Source organism: Grammomys surdaster, unplaced genomic scaffold, assembly GCF_004785775.1.
Source record: "Grammomys surdaster isolate TR1022 unplaced genomic scaffold, NIH_TR_1.0 269, whole genome shotgun sequence".
In the NCBI taxonomy this organism is placed as follows: Eukaryota; Metazoa; Chordata; class Mammalia; order Rodentia; family Muridae; genus Grammomys; species Grammomys surdaster.
Window position 1 is genome coordinate 3,332,960 of NW_021604710.1, and position 23,421 is coordinate 3,356,380.

Here is a 23,421-nt window from a genome sequence, read left to right on the forward strand (position 1 = left end):
TCTACATAGCCATGACTATTCTAAGTGTGTTCTACATTTACACAATTTCTACTTCCCATTTTCAGTCCATTAAAAAGTTTGAGATTTTTTTCATGGGGCTGGAGAGATGGCTGTATGGTTAAGGGACATAGTGCTCTACTTGAGGCTTACAACCGCCTGCAACGCCAGCTCCTGAAGAAGCTGACACATTCATGTGCACATACACTATCCTACCACTTCCACACAGACATAATTAAAATAATAAACATAGCTTTCAAAACTTTGAGATTTATTCACAAAAAATATCTTTGTCCTATGTTTTCCCCATGAGAATTTACTTCAGGGCTAAACAAAAATAATAATAACCTTTATAAAAAGAAAAACAACTAGAAAGAAGCTAGCATTGGGTATAAGGAAGTTTAATTCTTTTCATAAATGATCTAAGAAAATTCAAATTATAAAAGATTTATTTAGAAATTTTCTTAAAAACAGATTTAAAAACTATCAAGCAGTTAAGGTAACAGTGTATAACTAAATTTTTAATGAAGTTTTTATATTTTTTGTACTCAGTATGAAATTTAAAACATTATAATATATGTATATAATTAAGCTTGTTACTAAGCACCATCAATGGAAAAATTTAATTCTGAATAAAATTTTGAGTCTGATAGATTTTGAAAATTTTTAATAATTGTTAGTAATAATTAATAACGCATTGTTACATGAAGCCATGGGAGGCAAATCAGAAATAAAATGAGGTTTTTAGAATATGTTTTCTTATTGTTGATTCTACTGCTCAGTGCACAACAGGATTCAATGCAAAGGAATGTTACTCTGTACTATAACACTTATACTTGATTTTAAAATTAAGATCTGTAAATGATCAATCCATAGTTTTTTTTTTAAACAACAATTGTCTCACATTTATCACAAGTTACAAGATAGAGTGAAATAAAAATAAAATCACAATAAGTTGTAGCTATTATTATACTGATCATTAATTATAAATATTTCATGGAGTACTTCCAATTCAGCTAATGGATTTGCTTTTTCTACAGTCTAATTCTTAGTATATATGTATTATATGTATTAGATATAGTTTTATTCAATATCTCACAAGTACTTTGTATGTGTTTGATTTCGAATAGATTCATTTGAGATTATAATATACTTACAGCATTTCCTCTCTTCCCTTTCTTCTTAACTATCTCTCCTATAATTCTTGCCTTGCTCTCTCTCAAATTTATGGCCTCTTTTACTTTAATTATAGTCACACGCCCCACACACTCCTCAATACATGCATGAGTTGTAAACTTCATATTTCTTTTAAAGAAAATTGATTTTAAAATGTAGCTTTTCTAAGTTTCAAAGTGGCTTAGTGGTTAAGATCATTTTTTAGTGAGTACAGGAGGTAGCCCAAAGCTGTTTCTAACTCTAGTTTTAGGGAATAAGAGACCCTATTCTGATTCCAAAGGGCAGGGTACCACATATCTGTAGTGCACAGACAACTAGACACACATTTATATAGATTAAAAAACAATTTTTAAAGGTAAAAAATTAAATATAACCTTGGTGTGACATTATTATTTTACACTTTAAGGCTATTTTCTTGGAAATTGAACATTTTCTCAAATGGTTGATTTAGTACCAAAATTGACTGTAACTTTCACCTTTTAAAATCCTATTTTTAAAACTTTTAAAATCCTATTTTAAAGCATTCATAAATGCTTTAGCCTTCCTTGTTGCCCACCACCCACCAAGGTAGTAGAAAAAGAAAGGATACAGGGGAAGTGGACCCCTTTAGAAAGGTTCTTTGGAGCAACTCCCAACTGTGTTGTCTGGCAATTGGCAGTTCATTTTACAGCAGCAACTCAATCCACTCACAAACACCTCAAGAATACACCAGCAGTCCAGTTTGGTAGAGTCAGGTTAGCAAAAGAGGTGACAGGATCTAGCAGAAACAGCCAGGCCTCAGCCTCTGCTGAGTCAGCAGGAGGGACCAACAGGAACACCAGGAGAAGTTCTCAGCTGTGCTTCTCTCAAGGAAGCAAAGATCAGAGAAGACAACAGACCCACAAGCATTGCACATCATCCTGTGCCAGCAAGCCAAGCTCTGTCTCCATCACTCCATGGAGTCCTATTTATACCCTCCAAACATCACATGTCCTCCGTGTGTCCTGACTCAACACATGCATCCGATCAGCCTGAGTTCAGGAAAGCAGCAACAAACCGCAGCACACCACCAGAAGTTTTTTAGTGAGTTTCTAGATCTATGGCATCTTGACAAATGCAGCTCAACTACACAATGTAAGGCAGACCAATACATGCATGTCCTTAGAAAAGAATCTTTTATCACATGTCCTTTCACAAGCTTGCATTAGCAGAATATCCTCTCTACTGTGTCAGCTTCAGTAAAGTATTCCTTCATGAGTCTGCCTTAGTCTTTTAACCTGTGTCCATTTTAACAAAATGTTCCTTCATGTGTTTGTCCCAGCAAAACACTATCCGACTGACTTTCCAAAGAACCCTTAAGTTTCCATTTCAATTGACTAAGACAGCACCCTAAATAGGCTTAAATGCACTGTATTTTATCAAATATAAAGATATAGTAACCTATCTTCTGTATCAGTTAATTCCTAGAGAGTTGATTTTGTCTGGATGTCACTGTACAATGCAAAAGAAATATCCTAGACTTAATAATATCTCTGATATTTATATGTATCTATATTTGTGTAAAACTACACACTGAGATATTATGTATATTCTAAATTTCTATTTCATTTATCAGAAGAGCTTTCTTAGTCGGTTTTTCTAAAGCAAAACAAAACTGTCATAAATTTATGGAGAAGCTCCTTTTAGCCAAGAGGCTGAATAATAGCACAAAGTTAATCCAGATAACAAGAAACTCAGAATGTAGAGATAAATTGTAATCACAGAGATGTGTTCCAAAAACCTGGAAGGTGACTGCATGCTGACTGGCCAAAGCAGATGGTCCATTTTCACGTGGAGTGGTCAGTTGAGAATGCTGAACCTAGAAACCATGTCATTCATTTCCCAACCAGTGTTTCCAAATATTACCTCTTATGTGGAAAATAAAAATAAATGTATGCTGTTATGAGCCAAAGCATGCGTGTGGCGAGAGCTATTGAAATGAAATATTGTCTCTCATTAGCGTTCATTATAGTATGCTTTTCTTGATTAGTTTACTTATTTTTCCATGTAGCCACCACTAAACATTAGCAGAGTTGACATCAGCATGAAGAGAAAAACCATATATGACATAGTGCTTTTAAATTATTCTCAAATGTGTGTATGTACTCAGTAGAAATTAGGGAATCATTTAGCATATAAGCAAACATTAGAGGGAGACTTTAATGTTAAAAAATCAAATTTCTATTATGCATAAAAGACATCTGAAGAGAAAGCATAAATTATGTTTACATGAGGTCCTCATTCAAGAATATTTTGATTTTTTAAAATCTTGTTTTTATTTATTTTGGTATTCAAATCTATGTAATTCATGTATGGTGAACAGCTCAGTCAGTTAGATGCTTGTCACACAGACATGAAAACTGTAGTTTGTTCATCAGAGTGGATATGAAAACAGCTGGATATGGTGGCTTGTGATTGTAGGTGGCAGCAAGTGAATCCCTGAGGACCAGTGACTTGCCAGACCAGCCTATTTGGAGAGCGTCAGATAAGTAACAGAGCCTGTCTAAAAAAAATCAAGGTTGAAAGTAACTGAGGAAGAATGCCCAATGACTTCTGATCTCTGCATATCCATGGACACAATGCACCTGTCCACACATATGCACATGTGTGTACACATGTACACTCAAGGACATACAAATATAATATAGATCTGTGTAATTACATAACAAATTAACATATATTTTCACAGTATATTGATCATATTGTATAATCAAAAAATTAGCTATAAAGACATTGTTAATCTGACTTTAATGGAAAACTAAATGCTATCAAGGTTAAATAACTTGGGAAAGTTCAAAAGTTGGATGTCATAATTATACTTCTCACTTAGTGCTTATTTGAAACCTCTGCCTTAATCCATACACTGGGTCTAGTTAAGAAACAGAGGAAATGCTGAGCTTTTCAGGTAATAGCTACATATCAGTGAGTACTTTTGGGTCTGGGTTACCTCACTCATAATGATATTTTATAATCTTATCCATTAGTGAAGTCCTCGTTTTTAATAGCTGAGGAGTATTCCATTGTGTAAATGTAACACATTTTCTGTATCAGTTCTTGCATTGAGATTGCAATATCTAGGTTGTTTCCAGACAAAACAACTCATAAACTATATGAATCTTAACAAGAAGGAAGGCCTAAGTGTGGATTCTTCAATCGCACTTAGAAGAGGGAATAATCAAAATAATCATGGGAGGAAGAGGAAGAAAGGGATATGGATGGAAGAAGAGAGAAGGGGTAAAAAGGGGGCAGGATCAGGTATGGGAAGAGACAAGAAGGAGCTCCAGAGGGCAAGGATTATGAGTAAAAATATATAGCAGTGGGGGTAGGGAATGGGTGGGACCACTAGAAAGTCCCAGATACCAAGTATGCTCCTAGGACCCAATGGGGATGAAGTTAGCCAAAAATGACTAACAGCAGGGAGATGAAACCTAAAGTGATCACCTCCAGAATATAGACAAGGCCCCCAGTTAAGGGATGGGGTCACCCACCCATCTCGATATTTTTAACCCAGAATTGTTTCTGTCTAAAGGAAATGCAGAAACAAAAATTGCAATAGAGAAAGAAGGAAAGGCTATACAGAGACTGCCCCACCTTGACATCTATACCATCCACAGACAACAAACCCAGACACTATTCCTGATGCCAAGATGTACTTGCAGACAGGAGCCTGGTGTGGCTGTCCTTTGAGAGGCTCTGTAAGCATGTGAGTAAGACAGATGCAGATACTCACAATCAACCATTGGAATGAGCCTGGGGACCCCAATGGAAAAGTTAGGGAAAAAAACTGAAGGAAGTAAAGGGGATGGCAACCCCATAGGATGAACAACATTATCAACTAACTGGACCCCTCAGAGCTCTCAGGGTGTAAACCATCAAAGAAAGAGTATACATATGCCTGTCCATGGCTGCCGCTACATATGTAGCAGAGAACTGCCTTATCTGTAATCAATGGGAGGGAAGCCTGTGGTCTTGTGGAGGTTTGATGCCCCAGAGAAGGGGAATACTAGAGGGGTGAGGCAGGAGGGGGTTGGTGGGGGAGGACCCTCTTAGAGGCAAAAGGGATGGGGAAGAAGATGGGGGCTCATGTAGGAGAAACTGAGAAGGGGGACAACATTTGAAATGTAAATTAGTAAAATAATTTATTAAAAAGAACACAATACAGACATCAGTAAAAAAAAAAAAAAATAGAGGAAAACTAGAACCTTGTGTGGTCAAGACACTAAGCTTCCCTCATTTTTTTTCACTCAGGTGACCTTGCCTTCTAACACTGTTGCTTCTCTATGTGGTGTAATACATATTCCACCGACGATCCTGCTGTGTTCACCTGCCTTTTTCTTTGAGGACTGTTTATCAAAAACTTTCTCTCTATCTTTATTCCTCATTCACCCAAATTGACCTGAATATGCCACAGCAGTTTTCACCCTCACCTTTTTAAATACTTAACAGATTTTACTATAACTTCTGATGATATTTACTATTATTAATGTGGCAGGATCTAGAAGAATCACTAAGGAGGACCATCGATGTGTATTCCTGTGAGAGATTATCTAGATTGGGTTAAGTGTGGTATGGAGACACACCCTAAATGTGAGCACCCCTATTCCAGGTGCTGGGTCTAGGACTGCTACAGAGAAAAAGGGAGTTGAATACATCTGTTCCCATCTCGCTCCGATTCCTGACTGTGGATGAGATGTGAAGCGTTTCATGAGTCTTCCCACTATGACTTCCTTGCCACAGTGGAATATACACTAAAGCTGTTAGCCAAAATAAACATTTCTTCCTGTAAGCGGTTTGTGTCAGATATTACATCACGGCAAGAGGAAAAACACCTACTCCACTTCCCTTTCATCTTGTCTCTCCTACGCTAATTTCTCTGCAGAGTTTTGTTCAAATGTATGCTGTCATTCAGATATGGTAAGAAATTAACTCTAGGCTTATCTCTTTATGTGGTAACAGTAGTTCTCATTTAACAAAAGTAAAAACATTTTCAATCATTTGCAGATTTACTTTTCAAAATAACTAAAAAGTTTTTAAATAATTGTACTAACCAACCAATGTAGCCCTCATTCTGATCCATCTTGGGCATGATGTTACTGTGTGATCCATGATACACTAGTGAAGCCTTGTACCCCCATTTGATCTTTGAACTGGACAGGAACATACGCAGGACTTTCGTAAAACCAAATCTTGAGGGGATGACTTGGATCAATGCTCCTGTACTAATGACAGTGGCATCTAGACTAATGCAAATTTTTTCCTTGAATTAAAAAATACTTAAATTCTTGCACTTATTTGTTGTACTGTGAAATATACCTTAAAGAAATATATCCATATCAGAACCTTATTACTATGGAGACCATGTGGTTGTAACCATCACAAGGGCATATATGTTAGTAAAGTTATTATTTTTTAATGTGTGATTTAAAATGTGACCTATTTCCTCTTGAAATTATAGAGCCCAGTAAAAATATACAAGCAAATATGATAGTATTAAACAGTCCTTTATGCTGAAGATTCTTTGTTTATAATATTAACAGTTAAGTAGGAAAATATAGTTTCTGTGTTGGACATAATAGAAAACCATGGTTTCATAATTTTGAGATTTTGGCCTATAAAATTTCTTCAACACAAATTCCATTGCCATAATGTCCTCTGATGTAGACTGGGTGGACATAAAATTATTTCTAGTATCCAACAATTGCTATATTTGATATGCATTACAACATATAAGGCCAAAGATAACTATTGAGGACTCACCTTCTTGTCTGTGCAATTTCATTAAGCAGTGCTAAGTACTTACCCATTAGAATTGCACTCTTGGGAACATGTGTGGGGTTTTGAAGGTGTCAGCAGAGTGGATCTGATAAATGGCTACACTACACATAATTTATCTTGATTAGTTACAAGCCTATGATTATTTAACTGCTTAAGCTAGTAAGACAAACTTTTCATATTTGAATGAGCATTTTTTTTAAGCTGCTTCAGAAGATGGCTACTTCGACAGAAATCTATACTTGATGTGAGTGACCTGTGGCTTCAGTTTTAGTCCTTGCTAGTTCGTGATCTCTTGTCATTTATAACTTATAACATGGTTTGTGTTCTGGAAATGCTCATTAGCTGTCTGAGATTATGTATTTAGCCAAGATTTTTCTCACTTTTCCAAGTCTAGAGCCTGTCTGAAAAGAGAGGATTGTGCTTCATTTGCTTATTCTGCATATCAATTGCTGGCACTTGGTCCTCACTGGCTGCAGTTCACCAAATGCTAAACCTTCACTTCCATCTACCATATACTGCCTTGACCAGTTCCATCTTCTGCTGCATCAAGTAACATGTCAACCTCCAATTTCTTCATCAGAGTTATAGCCTGTGTGTTTCTCAAAGCTGCCTTGTATGAAGTGCTTCTTTTTAAGTCTTGAATCTATAATGCTGACAAAGGTAAATTCCCTTTCCTTGTGTTCGGGGAAATTTTTACAGCAGCTGCCAAAAGATCATCAGATCATCAGTGGTACTATCCATCAATGTGTTCATGCTCACTCATTCTCATTGACCAAGTTGGGAGCAATTCATCATCCTTAGAAATTACAGGGAAGCTTTTCACAAGCAGACTGTGCCTGAAACCTGTTTCCGGCATTGATTGCCAACACCTTATATATGAGACGATGTGTTTTCTGGAACAGTGAGACAAGATATAATCATTTCCTAATTATTTATTTATTGAATGTGTTTTTGTCAAAAAGTATTAGGTAGTGAGCCTCAGAAAATGTACATGTGGAATGTTGGTTGTTATGGCATTCTTCTAATAGAAATGACATACGCAGTAATTTCTTCTAATAGGGATACAATACAGACTAATTTCATGAAGATTTTCACCAAGTTCAATGAGAAGTGAAGAAATTCCACCTCAAACACAATATTCCTCTGAAAACTTAAAATTTTTCAATCATATTTAGAAACATTGTCTTATTACGTCAGTGCAACAATGCTGTGATAAAGCAAAGTTTGGTGTCTATGTTTCCATTGCAAAATCAATCCACTCAAGGCCACTGATGAGGTATAGCTTAATAACAAATGAGGGGCCAAAGGCTTTTCAGACTCAGGAAAAAAATTAGGTCACCCTAAATCTTATACATGGATCTAATCCTAAATCAGAAACAAGTAGAGAGTGGCTAATTGAACAGACAGGAAAATATGATGAACTTATTAGCTTAGCTTGTTTTGTCAGATCCATGAAGGAAATTGTTGATATAATGTCTAAAACAACAACACCAACAACAACACAAACAAAACAAAAACCCCTTCAAGATACTCATTTGATCCAAATAAAGGCATTTGTGCAGAGTAGAGTTTGCAGGTGGCCATGCCATTAATGTTTAGTCTACATAAAAGAGAAACCAAAAGTCCCTGCAAGGAAATGGCCAGTAGATTCATAAGAACCCTATGGTGAAGAGAGTTTGGGAAACTTTAGCATAACTAAGATATTAGCTCATTCAATATTAATATCATGTTTCCTCTGGTGATATTCATTAATAAGCTGTTTTTCAATAGTACTTGACTTCCTTTTGCTTAAACAGAGAAATGCCTGCTGTTACTAGTGCAAACCTATTGAAATTGACTACACCATGATTCCAGAAGGTCCTCAGAAATAGACTTAATATAGCAAATCTCAGTGACTTGTGATGATTTTTAGTTACAGTTTGATTTTGTACTATATTAAAAATTGGGTCATGCACATTGTTGCTACGGAATGAAATGGATGAGAAATCAATATGCTGATGGAAAAAAAGGAAAAAAATGAGTTCAGAGCTGACACTTCTTATTGATTTTAAATGATCTAGGACAAGTTCCTAAATCATTGCTGGACTTCACTTTACAATTGCCTAACGATGAGAGAACTAACCTAAAGAATTCTGAACCATGGTTGATCTGATGTACATGAACCAAGGAGCAAAGCCTGGAACATGAAAAGAATGTTCAATTAATCCCTCTCTTTCTACGAATATCTAGTGCTCACTTTGAATGTAAAGAAAAATGTTGAAATGAACAACTCAATTCAGAATGTACTGAAGCTATTTATTTTCATTTACTTGTGTATTATTTTTTCTACCATTTTGAATAATATATTTTGAGGTTATAATTAGATCCTCTCCCCTTGCCCTTTATTACCTTCCTTCAAACCTTTCCATGTAACTTCTTTAAAATCCATGTTCTCTATTTTCTTTCATTGTTTTTACATTTATATATGTTTATGTGTGTGGGTATGTATTCCTAAATATTTCTAAATAATACGATCTGTTCAGTGTACGTGTTCTTACGGATTTGTGTACGTTTTCGGGACTCAATAGTTAAAAATTGTCAAATAGAAGCATTAAGATCATTAACTTTTAATGGACATTTTGACAAGGTGCAACATAATTTAGTATACCTAAACGAATATAAGAAAACAGTTAAGATTATTTAGGTTTATCTTTCTGAGTTTTCTTTCTAAAAAGATACTTTGTACATCACAATCCTAATACAATTGCTTCAGGCACTTGTATTAAATTTTAGATACACTGTGCAAAATAACTCCAGGACAAAAATGCGGTATAATAATCATTTTTAAATGTTGTAACAGGCAATTATATCTCTAGTGAATAGTGCTGAATAAAAAGGGATTGAGATAAAATTAGCACAAACTTTGATAAACTACTGAAGGGAAGTCATTAAAGCACTGGTTCAGTTCTGGACTCAAATGGACACAATCGAAATTTTCCTCCTCATTAATAACATTGAAACCAATATGGCGAAACTATTTTCTGGACATAATAGAACAGTTGCAAATATAAACAGGCAGAATATCACTCTGTAAACAAGATCAACCTAATATCTGTCCACAGAAATCTGAGTATAGTGTGGTCAGGAAAACCTCTAATTGAGTAACTATTGGCAACTGATGCATCTGAGAGAGAAAGAATCCACTTTCTTCAGAGTTTCTGCCCCTAGAAGCCTACCTATGCTACATTAGTGGGTGTGCCAATAAATGTAATAAATGTATTTGTGAGAAATTCTCTAGTGAACCTAAGACAAAAATGTTTATAGAAGAATTTAGGAGATATTTGTATTAGTGGGCTTCTACCTGTTAACTCTGAGATGATGTCATTTTCATAGTATCATCGATAACTAGGCCATGTCTGTTGCAGCTGAAGGTCACTTCAGAATCTTAGTAGCTGACAGCCAGGGGATTACTACACAGCAGAGACCAAGTAGAAAAAAAGTGAGGAATGATGCAAGAGAGGAGACTTCACGGGACCTTTTTCATTGTTTTCTTTTCATAGAAAATATAGATATGCAAACAATTCAAATATTGGATAAATCATATATTCTAAAATAGGCTATCATTTTTACATTTGAAAAGGTCATTTAAAAGTACAGCTTAATGAGGGGGACTAAGTGACATCACAGAGAAAGGAAAGCCTCTAAACAAGAAAACAGTGGGTGAGGTTTAGTTCCAGTGAAGCAAGAGAGGATTTGCAAAACTTTGTGCCTATTGAAGGATAAGGGATTATCAAGCAGCCAACTATGAGACCTGCAGGGAGGTTTAATGGAGAAGAAATAGACAAAGCTGTAGATGAAATGTGTCCTGCACAGACAGAATTTGAACAAAACTGAACATTTTATCATACCCAAAGTTTGAAGAGAATGAAGTCTGTGCAAAGCCGTATGTGGACAAAAGGACAGTAGGGGTCAGCCCCAACATTAAAAGTTGCCCTGAGGATCATAATTTTCTCAATTAAAATAATGCCCTTCTCAAAACAAGAAGATAATGAGTGAAAGAAAAATTAGGGGTAATTCACAATGGAGCAAATTTGAACCAATAATGCTGAATTTGCTTAGAAAACACAACAGGACTTCTGATATTAAAAATGATTCAAGCCTTGTCATTGACTTTGATCATCTGGTAAACGTATTGGCATCCAACAGATGGAAAGAATGAAGATGAGGCTTATATATTTTACTTTTTCTTGTCGCACCCCCTTATTCAACAGAAATAACATTTATAGTATTAATGTGTGAAATCCTCTTATTGGAAATAGTATAGGCCTTTGTTCTATCAGTGTTTACAGAAACACTGTATTTCAGAGATTAACTCTTGGGCTGTTAATTTGATTATATATGTAAAATAGTGATAGTGTAGAAAATAGCAAAATATAAAGTAAAGCAGAAATAGATTGACAGAAAAGACCTATTTTCTTAAAACGGTGGAGTAATGTTTACAAAATCTATAGTACTCCATTTCACTGACAAATGACTCATTCTACATATTTTTGTACTATGGTTGATGATTACAAACATTTCCCTTCCAATGTTTCTCCCCTTAGGAAACAGAGTTTATTTGTAGAAAGTAAAACTGGTTAATGATGATCTGATTTTCTTTTAATGGCTGTCTTCATGTATCTAAGTTTCCTTTAAGGAGAACACTGAGATAATTTTGTGTCATCTGTTTTATGTTTTATTGTATTTCTTCCAAATGACTCAAAATAGTATTTTCTAATATGTAGATTTATTATTTCCATAAATAATAGCAGTTTTAAAAATAATAGATTATTCAGGAAGAAGAAAATACTCTCATATTGGTATCTGCAGTTATTTCTGTTAGAAAACATCCATTGTCTCTTTAGGTTCTATAGTTTTTGTAAGTCAGGATAGGGATATATATTTCAGGAAGGAGAATTTCAACTAGGAACAGTCAGTAGTTCTTACTTGTGACTTTGTACAAATATGAATTGATAAGTATTAAGCTAGGGAAACTACTGTGTGGGACAAACTGAACCACCAACCTCAGTCCTTGGGCTCAGTGTGTGTCTACACAGATATTCCAGGAAACCTGACAATCCTACTAGGAAGCCTCACGTCTTCACAGGAGTTTCCATCTATGAATACAGCATATCTCTCCATGTGTTTCAAAACCATGGACTTTTTTTCCCCAAAAGACATAACGTTTGTCAGCACAGACTCTGCACATACTAAATCAGGTATATACTTTGATGTACACGTTGGTGTTTATGCAACTAATATCTTTTCAAAATTTTAAAATTCACTTGTTTATAATTGATACCAAGATGTGCAAATATAATGGATCTAAATTTTATATTATATTCCTTAAATCATATATTATATGGAAGTCCTAGTAGTTTAAGGAAAATGAGTCTCAAATCACATTTAGTTAATGGTTCTGCTCCCCTTACTTTCCATGAGGCATCAAAACAATAGGCTTATTTTAATTTTTCATTTTCTACTTAGTCACTTAGCTAGCATACACTATACTCAGTTTTATTTCTATTATTTTTCCACAGTAGTGGATATCCAACTCAGAGACTGTATCACACTAATGCACATATTTTACCATTCAAATGTCTCCCTCAAGTGCTCTGTTTTCTCTCTCTCTCTCTCTTTCTCTCTCTCTCTTTTCCTCTCTCTGCATTTGTGTGTGTGTGTGTGTGTGTGTAGAGAGAGCATGTGCGTGTTTGATGTGTCTGTCTGTCTCTGTTTCCTGCCTGTCTTTTTATAGATCTCTCTATCAGTATTCTCTTTTCTTTTCACTCATTTATTTGTTTATTCCTTCCTCCTTCCTGTCTGCCAGTCTTTCTTTCTTTCTTTCTTTCTTTCTTTCTTTCTTTCTTTCTTTCTTTCTCTCTCTCTCTCTCTCTCTCTCTCTCTCTTTCTTTCTTTCTTTCTTTCTTTCTTTCTTCTTTCTATTTTTATTGCCTTCTGAGACAGGGTTTCACTTTATACATCGAATTGTTATCTGACTCACTGTTGTAACCTACACCGGCCTTGAACTTGTAACAATCCTTAAGAAACACAAAATTCAGTGGCCCATCTTCACTGCTGCTCAGGTACCACACTATTTGTATTTGTGAAATAAATCTGTGTGTGCATCCAGAATTGACATATTTAATAGAAAACTAATGATTATACCCCTTCACACGAAGAAAACACTAAATCCATGACTCTTGGCAGTCAATGTGCAAACCTATTTCTCTCAGTCCAAGATGAGATACCTTCCCAAGTTTTACTATAGAATGCATCTCCATTTCTCTACAGTATAAAGCCAGCTTTAATAAAGCTACTTTTGGCTATCTGACTTCCTATTCTCATATGTCTTGGTCTCATCTGTTGGCTTTTTCTCTTCCAAAGTAAGAATTTGACTTTCAATTTTTATTCCAATATTTATTTCTGCACTAACGAAACTATGCAGAGTTGTTGTAAGATACAAGCAGTAGATGCACAACAAATGGTCAAGGCTATCATGTCAAACAATGGACCTAGATATTTAGAGATCTGAGCCGTACCCTTAATGGATATCTTGTCAAATGAAAGACCAGGACATACAGAGATCTGGGCCTTACACTGACATTCATTATCTAAAATGTTGAGTAAGGCCCAAAATAAAAGTAAAGGATATATAGAATTGTATCATTTTTCATCCTCAATATTACAATAGGATCAATATTGACCTAGGTGGACTAGAAAATATTTAGCATTGTCTTCGTAGTCATAAAAGACAAAGGGTTGTATCTCCTATTGCTCATTCATTTCCTGATCTCTGAAACAAATTAAAAGAATGTAATAGATGGTGGTGAACACTACTAATTTAACCAAGCAGATACCTGAGCCATAGACACTGATCAAATTGATACCTTGGACAGGATATTTCAACAACCATTTTGTGTCTGCTGCCAAGTTAATGATCGAGCTGGTGAATTATTTTTAATCAACACCAAAAACCAGTACAATTTCACATGCAATTTGAACATAGGAAATATACACTCATTTTCTTCCTCAAGAATTGTTAACTTACTGTAAGCAGATATGAATACAGTCTTATTAAAGGTTAAAAATCAGCAAGATACATAACATATATAATCACTTATCTTTTATGATTATCTGAACTTTAATTTACAACTGTTAAATACTACTATGAACATAAAACTTTTGTAATTAACCATCTCATGCAAAGAATCTGTATCAACAAAATTTACTAAAAAAATAAAATAAAACATGAGATTCTGCAAATGATTGCCTACAGCTTATTCAGTTTGAATAAAATTAGGTTAAAGTTTGTAGTAATAGCATCATACATAGATTGTAAAACGACATTGAAGTTAGTATTATTGAAATGAGATAGATTTAAACATTAGCTACAATAGTAACAAATACATCAATATCAACTTTAAAGACAAGAATTTGAATAATTATCATCGATTCAGCAATGGGAACATAAAACATATTTTTGTGGTGATTTTGTCATTATATAGAACTTACAATATGCAAACAATTAAATTTAAGTTAACTATAATTAGTAGACCTAAGAGACTTTAAAAAGCTTATTATTTTAGATTTTGTATATGTGAGACTATGTAGAAATGAGTGTGGGTGCTATTAGAGGTCAAATAAAGGGCGGCATGTCTCCTGGATTAAGTTGCAGGGGGTGGCTGCTGGGCACTAAACCTGAGCTTTCTGCAAAAGCAGTTTATACTTGCTACTAAGTCATCTCTCCATCCCCAACCTGAGAGTTTTCAAATCCAGGTATATATTAAAGGCAGACACTGAGCTATTTGCATTCACTGCACTGATTCAGAGATGAACCAGAACTATTTTCTGAAGAGAACTTCTTGCTTCCTGAAAGTATGTATGAGACAAGAGCAAGAATGGCTGTGCTAAATTTGGAACAACTCATTTTGTGCAACTCACAAACCCTGCTCTATAGTGGGATTTGTAAAAGAAAGATCTTTCCTCCACCAGAATTTGTATTTCTTAACTTTTCAGCAACTCATTGTTCTTCCTGGTCTTTTTAAAATTTAAAAATTCTTCCCTCAACCTTAATATGGCACGTCTGCACAAATGTCAACCTCTTTATAAATATAAAGAAATGTGTTCATAAATTCTGTTAATTTTTTCTCCAGAAATACTCTCAGACTTATAAGAATTTTATCTTTACATAAAAGTAGACATTCTTGTTTTAGTTTTTATAGTTATTTTTTTATTTTATTATTTATTTATTTATTTATTTTAACTTCTAATTTTATTCCCCTCCAGGTCCACTCTCCAACTGTTCCACATCCCATATCTCCTCCCCATCCCCCAGTCCTCTAATCTCCCTGGGGCCTCCAGTCTCTTGAGAGTTAAGTGCATCTTCTTTGACTAAACCCAGACCCTGCAGTCCTCTGCTGTATATGTGTTGGGGGTCTCATTAGTTGGTGTATGCTTCCGGGTTGGTGGTCCAGTGTGTGAAAGATCTCAGGGGTACAGGTTAATTGAGACTGGTGGTATGTTTCCATTTTTTTTGTTGGTCCTAAGTCTTCAGTCCTTTTACCTAACCCAATATCAGATCAGGTTCCCCTCTCACCAGCCCCCCAACCCCCTGGCCACTTTTTCTCCTGGGTCCCTCTCTCCCGCCCCGCCTTGTGATTACTTTCTTTTCCTTCCCTAGTGGAACTGAGGCATCCTCACTTGGGCTCTTCAGCTTGTTGAACTTTTTGAGTTCTGTGGACTGTATCCTAGGTATTTTGTATTTTTTTACTGGTTAATATCTACTTATTAGTGAGTACATATCATGCATATCCTTTTGGGAGTTACCTCACTCAGGATCGGGAAGTTCACTAGCATGGCCTTCTGTGTTCCTACCCCAATGTATCCATTGTGGATCTGACACATAGCTTGGAGAAACCTGCCAAGTATGATGACATCAAGAAGGTGGTGAAACAAGCATCTGAGGGCCCCTGGGCTACACTGAGGACCAGATAGTCTCCTGTGACTTTAACAGCAACTCCCACTCTTCCACCTTTGATGCTGGGGCTGGCATTCTTCTCAATGACAACTTTGTAAAGCTCATTTCCCGATATGATAATGAATATGGCTACAGTAACAGGGTAGTGGATGTCATGGCCTACATGCCCCCCAAAGAATAACAAACCCTGGACCACCCAACCCAGCTAGGACACTGAGAGCGAGAGAGACCCTCAGTTGCTGAGGAGTCCCTGTCCCCAACACTGAGCATCTCCCTCCCAATTTCCATCCAAGACCCCCATAATGACAGGAGGGGCCTAGTGAGCCCACCCTATCTGTTAAATACCATTGATAAACATTTGCTGTACCCAGCACCACCACCACCACCACCCCAAGAAAGAAAGTAATGGCAAAAGTCAATAGTCTGTGACGTTTGAGTGTTTTACTGGCCCTGATTGGGCAACAATTCTGTAAGTATTAGTCCAGTCCAGGTACTGGATTGTTTTGTTTTCTTTTTTGTGTGTGTGTTTTATCTAACTTTTGCCCCTGATGCTTAGTAGAAGCATTGTTGAATTAATTTTGCAGGCTATATAATACTATAAAAGCACAGCATGTTGAGAAGGCATCTGTTTAAAAAATGCAGGAAGGTTCTCATTTCAAGTCTTAGCATCAAAAAAGGTGCAAACTTGTATACTAATTACAGTCATCATTCTTGATATTTTTCTCTTAAAAGATTACTAAAAATAAGATTATTGTATATAATGGTGTAATCATTTAAGACATGGTACTTAATACCTATCTTCACTTAAGATATGGATCAATATTCCTTTATAGTCTTAACACTGGAGGTACATTATTTTTCAATAATCAATCATCTCCCATGAGTTAAATGATGAAAATAAAATGGGATAATTTTTTAACAAATGTTTAAAATTTACACAAAAACAAGTTTAAATTGTCTTGGTTTATTAAAAGCAAAGAATACTTTCAATGTATAAAAAAAGTTTGTTATCGTATACTCTAGAAACAGGTTTCAGACCAGGACAAGACAATGATGCTTGCAAATCATTAGAATAGCCAAAGACTTCTAAATAAAGAACATATAAGAAAGACCAAAAATAAAGGTGAAAGTGGAAAACAAACAGAAAACAAAACAAATGAACAGCCTTCCTCCTTGTCACCCATAGCAATACTTCGGATATAGCTTCTGCCATCTTCTTGAAAATAAGATGGTTCCAATCCCAAAGTTTGCACCATGAAAAAACTATCTGTGGCCTAAGTGGAATGCAAGGAAAAGCCTATGCATTATCTAAGCAACAAATGACTCAAAATATTTTGAGAATAATGGCAAAGAATTTTCAAAGGAATAGAGCCTTGAATCACTGGGATGATATATCACCTTCTTTCCTCTACAGCATACCGTGTTTATATCAGTTCTTACTTGGTTCATGGAATGGAATGCTAGGCTTCAACAAGGGATTATGGAGCTCAAGTGTAATTTCTTACATATCTTAAAATACATATATTCATGTGAGCATATATACAATATTCATTTATAAACATGCATGTATAGATATCCACATATACATGTACACATGCACATAGACATGAGAATAAGCATGTCATTCTGTTCTTCTAAATTTTCCAATATTAAGTGTTATCATTAGCTTAGTGTTTCATCTGTCTGATTTTTGTTATACTTGTCTATTTTATGTCTTTTCTCCTAACTTAGATGAAAATAATATCAATGACAAAAACAAATAAAATGATTTGTTTTTTTCTTTTTAATCATTTGTAATTTCATGCTCAATGTTTCACCCAATCAGACTTTAGGTTGTGTACCTGTAATCAGAAACAATGTAATTTGAAACTTGATACTCCCGGACCAAAAGTATGCCAAACGATCAAACAACAGCAATAAAAAAAAAAGAACAATCTCTATTCTTTGGAAAAGTGACAAATAAATTCTAAAGTAAAATGATAAATCACTACTTATGGGTTGCAAAGGAAGGCTCCGTGCACCAGCATAGAGGAATGCCAGGGCGGAGAGGAAGGAGTGGGTGAGCAGGTGGGTGAGCACCTTCATAGAAACAGGGGGAGGGAGGATGGGATGGGTTGTCTAGAGGGTAAACTGGGAAAGGGGATAACATTTGAAATGTAAAAAAGTAAAATATCCAATAAAAGAAAGAAAAGCAATTTTCACACATAAAATATGGTTTTCTCAAGAAATGCCATAACTGAATTCTGTTAAATAATGCTAATGCTAAAGTAAAATTTGTTTCATTTTGCAAGTAAATAAATAAATAAATAAAAGCACTTCTATTTGTAAAATAAAAAAATTTAAAAATTACTAAACAAAAGAGAGAGTGGGGGCAGAATAGAGATCAAATTGCCTTCAGTTTTTTTTTTCATTTTTTTTTGTTTTTTTGTTACTCATAGTAATGGAACAGGTAATTCTTAATAATATTTATGTGATATAATATACTCTAGGAAAACCTACCAATTCCTACCACATTGTTTTGATGTTTGACATAACAAATTTTGGATACCTTTTATGGGAACAAGGAGCAAATAATAGACACAATGTTAAATAAAATCATGTAAATATGATCAAAATCTCTAGGAACTTAAAAGATCGAATGAAATGTCTGTACAAGACAGAAGAAAACATCTTTGGAATCCAGAACTTCATAGATCCTTGAAAGCATCAAGCAATTATGCATAAAATGAAAGTAGAAAAGTGACAAGTAAAGCAAAAAAGGCTGAGAATACAAGCAACTAGTAAGATAAAAATTAATAGTTCATTTAGAGAGCAGAATAGATTCCAAACCTTGACATAAGAACATCTCCACACTAACAAAGTAGTGCACAAGTTGAGACACATCTTAGAACTTCAGTACATAGGTATTCAAAGTTGGTGAGATACCTTTCCTTTTTCACAAAATAAATGTTTGATTAATATAATAAAATCCATTAGTTCGTATATTCATTTCATATTTTATAAAACAAATAACCAAAGAACTTAATATTCAGTAATAGCTTTTGTTATCTTTGCATGTTTCTTATGTTTGCTTTAAAATAGTTCTGTGGTGAACATACCAGCCTCCAGCGGTTAGTTTCAGATCTGTCATCACACAAATGGTCCTGGTTAAAGTCTGAGGTTCACAAAACAGAAGAAGAAGACATGAGTGTGAGAAAGGAACCTGTAGGAAGGATGGGCTAAGATAGGAAATGTAGGAAATAGGAGTGATGTAAATGCTTCCTATACATTTATGAATTTTACTTAATAAGAAATAACGTAGAAGAGTGGCTTATACTATTAAAAGTTTGAATGAAATCAATTTAAGATAAACCTAAGCTCCAATCTTCTTCCTGATAACTTCCCTGAAAATAGATGGTCAACATGATTTCTATTCTTTTTTTCATCGGTAAAAATATTACTTTTTAGGTTCTCTTTGCTAGTTTGAATTGTTTGAGATAAATTAGGTTGTTTGCAGGAAATCAGAAGCATAATCATAAATCCTAAATCAGTCTGATATGATGATATGTCAATCAGAATCAGGAAACAACCACCATGTTTTCTTTCACCTCCAGGGACTAGATTTTCTGGATATATAAAAAATATTCATGTACATTGAAAAGTAAGCAGAAATAGACTATCTAGGGAAATGAAGGGACAGGAGAAAAGGGTGAGTGAATTGAGTGATCACAATTCACATGACCAACACACATGAAAATGTCTTTATGTAACTTGTCACTATACACAATGATAATAGACCGGTGAAAGAACATCTTGATTTTTCATTTTCCTTCAAGTGTTACCATATTTATATACTTATCTGTTTGTTTTCTTTTATTTGTAATAGGTCTCTTCCTGTATATACTGGCCTAGAATTTATTATGTATTTTAGACTGTCATAGAAATTGAGGTGATCATTAATCCTCATTCTCCCAAAAGCTGGAATTACAGGTATGCACTATTCTCTCTAACTACAGTATTATGTCTTTAGAAATTCATCTTGGTGGTGAAATATCTTCAGTGGCTTATGTTATGTTATTTATTTATTTACTGTCTATGAATTGATGTTTTGTTTTCATTCATTTCAGTGTGAGGGAGTTCAAGCCCCTGGAACTCTAGACCCAGGCTCCTGTGAACTGTCATGTGGTTGCTGGGAATTGAACTCAGGTCCTCTGGAAGAGCATTCACTGTGCTCAATCGCTAAGTCATTTCTCCAGCACCAATGGCTTGTGTTATTATTCATATTTAGTATGCTGAACATTAACATTCTACACTGCATTTCACTATTTTTGGGATAGAGGAAATCTTTACTATCTTTCCCTATCTTCTATAATTTATAGCATAGCTCTTTACAGTGAACATAGCCTAAGCATGCACTTGTTAATTATTACAATGTATGTCTGTAAATGTATGATAAATTGGTCTTAAAACTGAAATGTTAAGGTATTATTATAAGCCAATAAATTAGAGAAAGAGAGAGGGAGAGAGGGGACATGAAGTAAGGAGGAAGGGAGAGAAAAAGAGGGAGAGAGAGAGACAGAGAGAGAGGGGGGAGAGGGAAACAGAGATGGAGACACAGAGAGACAGAAAGAATTTAGAGGAGACAGTTTTCTTCTTAAACCAAATGTGTCCAAGGGATCCAATTCATGTTGTCAATATTACTAAAGTAACTTTACCTGCTGAACCATTTCAATAAATTTTGATCTGATTATTTATAAGAAGCCTAACTCTATGTGTGGTAGGAACATGTTCAATACTAGCAATATTCTAAGTTGAAGAAATATACCAGCAAGGATATTCATTGGATTTTGCCAAATGGAACATCAGTGTTGTAGAAAGAAATCTGTGTTGGGATTTAGGTAGAGAATAAAGCCTTGAGATGGTCTGATAAAGCTGAACCGTGATTAAAAAGTGAAATTGGTTCAGTGGTTAGCACACCATGAGCCAATCCTTACAGGCTGGCTGTCATGCTTTGATTAATGTCAAAGGGCTTTATTCATAATCATTGAGGAGATGCTAGGTCGAAATTCTTTCTTGGGGACACAGAATACAAACAGATTGTGATAAAAAGGTAGAGAAAAATGCATGTCACTGAATTCAAGAGGCAGAAGAGGAAATAGTATTTAAGGCTCTGGTTAAGGATAAGGTAAAGCTTCAAAACATTTTTTCCTTATGGATAGGTGACAGTTGATTCTCATTGACTCCTTTCAGATGTCATACTCTGACAATGCAGCTTGACCCTTGGACAATGTGGTGCTTTTTCTTGGAGAACATCTGAGTGAGTAACAGGTAGCTATTACTTCTCTAAAAATATCTCCAAATGCCTAGTACAAAGATGCCATCCTGGACAGATCCAAAGACTTGGAGCTATCTTTTATTTGTAACAGAAATCATACATTTTTTGTGTGTGCTTACTAATGGACTTTCTATTTTTTTATTAAATTATTGTATTTATTTACATTCCAAATGTTGCCCCCCTTTCCTGGTCCACCCTCAAAAAGTTCTTTACCCCATCACTCCCTACCTTTGCATTGTCTGAGAGAGTGCTCCCTGACCCAACTACCAACTTCCCCCACCTCACTCCTGCCAGAAACTTCCTTCCCTGGGGCATCAGGTTTCTACAGGATTAAGTGCATCCTCTCCCACTGAGGCTAGACAAGGCAGTCCTCTGCTACATATGTGCCAAAAGCCACAGACCAGTATATCTTTGGTTGGTGGCTTAGTCTCTGTGACTTCCCAGGTATCCTGGTTAGTTGATACTGTTGGTCTTCCTATAGGGTTGCAATCCTCTTCAGCTCATTCAGTCTTTCCCATAACTCTTCCATAGGGGTCCCTAACCTCAATTGAATGTTTGGCTGTAAGTATCTGCATCTGACTCAGTCAGCTGCTGGGAGAGACTCTCAGAGGTCAGCCATGCTAGGCTACTGTCTGCAAGTACATCATGGAATCAGTAATAGTGTCAGGGTTCAGTGTGCATGCATCAGATGGATTTTATGTTGGACCAGTCACTGGGTGGCATTTCCTTCAGTCTCTGCTACATTTTTGTCCCTGCATTTGAAGATGGGTAGGTGGCCCCTTGCCTCAATTGGGGGCAATGTCTATCTATTGGAGGTAGTCTCTTCAGGTTCCATCTCCCCATTATTGGGCATGTCAGCTAAGGTCATCCACATTGAGTTCTGGAAGCCTCTTACATCTCAGTTCTCTGGGATTTTTCAGAGGTTCTCTTCAATCTTGATCCACCACTGCTACATATTTCTTAAGGTCTATGGGTTGCATCTGGTATTCTGTACTTTTTGAATAATATTCACTTAACATTGATATACCATGCATGTTCTTTTGGATCTGGGTTGCATCACTCAGGATGGTATATAAAAGTTCCATCCATTTGCCTGCAAAATTTAAGATGTCCTCATTTTTAATAGCTGAATAGTATTCCATTGTGTAAATGAACCACATTTTCTGTATCCATTCTTCAGTTTAAGGACATCTGGTTCATTTCCAGTTTCTGGCTATTACAAATTAGGCTGCTACAAACATAGTGGAGCATGTGTCCTTGGGGGTAGGGTGGACCCATCTTTTGGCTATATGCTCAGGAATAGTATAGCTGGGTAGAACTATTTCCACTTTTCAGAGGAACAGCCAGATTGATTTTCAGAGTGGTTGTACCAATTTGAAATCCCACCAGCAATGGAGGAGTGTTCCTCTTTCTCCATATCCTCAACAGCATGTGCTGTCACTTGAGTTTTTGATCTTAGCCATTCTGATTGGTGTAAGGTGAAATCTCAAGGCCATTTTGATTTGCATTTCCCTGTTGACTGAGGATGTTAAACATTACTAAACTAGTACAAATGGCCATCTAACAAAAAGCAATCTACAGACTCAATGTAATCCCCATGAAAATTTCAACACAATTCTCCACATACATGAAAAGAGTAAACAGGATAGTAAAAACAATGGCTGTCTTCTGAGAGGCTCTATCAGCTCAGGGGAAATTTTCCTGAACATGACACCAGTGGCTCAGGCTCTAAGATCAACAGTTCACAAATGGTACCTCATGTAACTGAAAATCTTTTGTAAGGCAAAGAACACTGTCAATAGGACAAAACAGCAATTTACAGATTGGTAAAAAGTTTTTCACTAACCCTACATCCGATAGAGGGCTAATATCCAAAATATACAAAAAACTAAAGAGATTAGACTCCAATAAACCATATAACCTATTAAAAATGGGATACAGAGCAAAAAAGAAAATTCTCAACAAAGTAGTCTCAAATGGCTGAGAAGCACTTAAAGAAATGTACTTTCTAATTTAAAAAAAATATTTCTATTCTGTTAGCCTGATTTTCTATTTACTGATTTAGATGAATTGAAATCAACAGAGCATTCCAAGCAGAATCTATAATATAGGCAGAGGACAGACTATGTCCAACTGACAGATCCAG